Below are 1,890 nucleotides of genomic sequence, written 5' to 3' on the forward strand. Positions count from 1 at the left end.
ACCCCTCTGTCCATCCAGCCGCCCCTCTGTCCATCCAGCCACCCCTCTGTCCATTTACCTGCCTCTCCATTCACCCAATCTTCTGTCTATCCATCCATTCACCTGTCTGTCCATCTACCCGCCCCACCACCCACCATGTCTGTCTCCTGTGTGTCCACCCATTTACCTGTCTCTCCATCCACTCCCCTATCTGTTCATCCACCCATGCCTCTGCCCGCCCACCCCACTATCTGTCCACACACCCATCCCTACGTCCATCCCCCGATACATCTATCTGTCCATCCCTCTGTCTGTCCATCCAACCCTCTGTCCATCCCTCTGTGCACTCCTCTGTCCATCCTTCCATCTGTCCGTCCATCCATCCACCCCTCTGTCTGTCCTCTCCCTCTGTTCCTCCACCCCTCTGTCACTCCCTCCACCCACCCCTCAGCCTCCGTGCTCGCGTCTCCCATCCCCTCCATCCATCTGTCCCTCCGTCTCTCCATATGTCTCTCCGGATGCCCGTCCGCCCGCCTGTCCATCTGTCCGTCTGCCTCACGCCACTCCAGACACCCCCTCCTGTCCCCACTCACCCCACAGTCCCAGGTCACTCCAGTGCCTGTCACCCAGGGACACCCCATGGCACGAAGCCCCCAGGGGCTGCACGTGGCCGCAGCCCCCCAGGAGGGGCAGGGAAAGCTTGGGGGAGGCTCTGGGGTGGCACCCCCGCCCCCGGGACCCCCAGAAATAGCATGAGAAGCGTGACCAGCGAGTGGTGACGGGGCACTGGGGGAAGCCCCAACCCACTCGGAGCTGTTTCTCAGCAGCCACCCCCAGCGCCGCCGAGGGTGTCACCACATGTGACAGTCCTTTACGTGGGAGTAAAGAGGCGCCCCCCCCGCCAGAGAATGGTACCCCAAATCTGGGGCTGGCTGGGGGGCACACGGGGGCATGCCAGTTGTGACACTGCCAGGGGAGAGGGGGCTGTGACAGCACCTAAAGGACAAGGACATGGCAGGGGGTGGGAGGGGGCACAGCCCCCATCCTGAGGAACTCAGGCAGCACCAGGAGAGCCCCATATTCCTCCAGATTTCACCTGGGGTGGGGAAATCCCAGACACCCTATGCCCCACCTTGTCCCAGATGTCACTCTGCCACCTCCATCCTATGACCCCATGACACACAAGTGCTACCCCATCCCCATCAGGGCCTTGGGAAGAGGGTAGAGGGATCCCCTTCCGACTTCTACTCCCCCCTTACTGAGCATTCAATCCAGAGCGACCAGCAGGGCTGAGGCCCAGCCAGCAGGACTCATCTGTGCATCGAGCTGGGCAAGGCTCAGTGTGCTGGGTGCGGGGATCCCCTCCCTGTGCACTCCCCCCAGTTCATCCCAGTATAGGGTGACCAGCACCAGATCCCCTAACTGGGCAGCAGATCCCCTAACGCACCAGCACCAGAACCCCAGGCTCCTACCCTGACCCCCCCAGCTGCCCTGGCTTCCACCAGCATCACCATGCCCAGGTGGGGCAACACCTGCAGGGGCACAGGGGGCTGCAGGAGGTGGGGCTGGGGCTCGGGGTGTAATTTGAGGTGGGTATTTAGGGGTTCACAGAGGGACGTGGGGAGAGATTGTGGGATTTGGGGTGCATGGGGTCTGTTTGGGGGAGTGAAAATGTAGAGATACATAGATGGGGAAAGATGATGTTTGGGGTTGGAGGGATTTTAGGGGTCGAGGGTGCTTGAGGGTGGAATTGGGGGGTTGGGGATAGATGTGGGGTGCTGGGGGCACATATGGGGTGTTTTTCATGAGGGGGTGTTTGGGAATGCAGAGGGCTGTGTCTGCAGGATGGGGGTGCCTGAGGATAGGCGTGAGGGGGGGGGTCCTGGGGGGGTTGATTAGGGGGGGGTTTGG

The sequence above is a fragment of the Corvus brachyrhynchos genome, unplaced genomic scaffold (genome assembly GCF_000691975.1).
Source record: "Corvus brachyrhynchos isolate BGI_N302 unplaced genomic scaffold, ASM69197v1 scaffold130, whole genome shotgun sequence".
Taxonomy (NCBI): Eukaryota; Metazoa; Chordata; class Aves; order Passeriformes; family Corvidae; genus Corvus; species Corvus brachyrhynchos.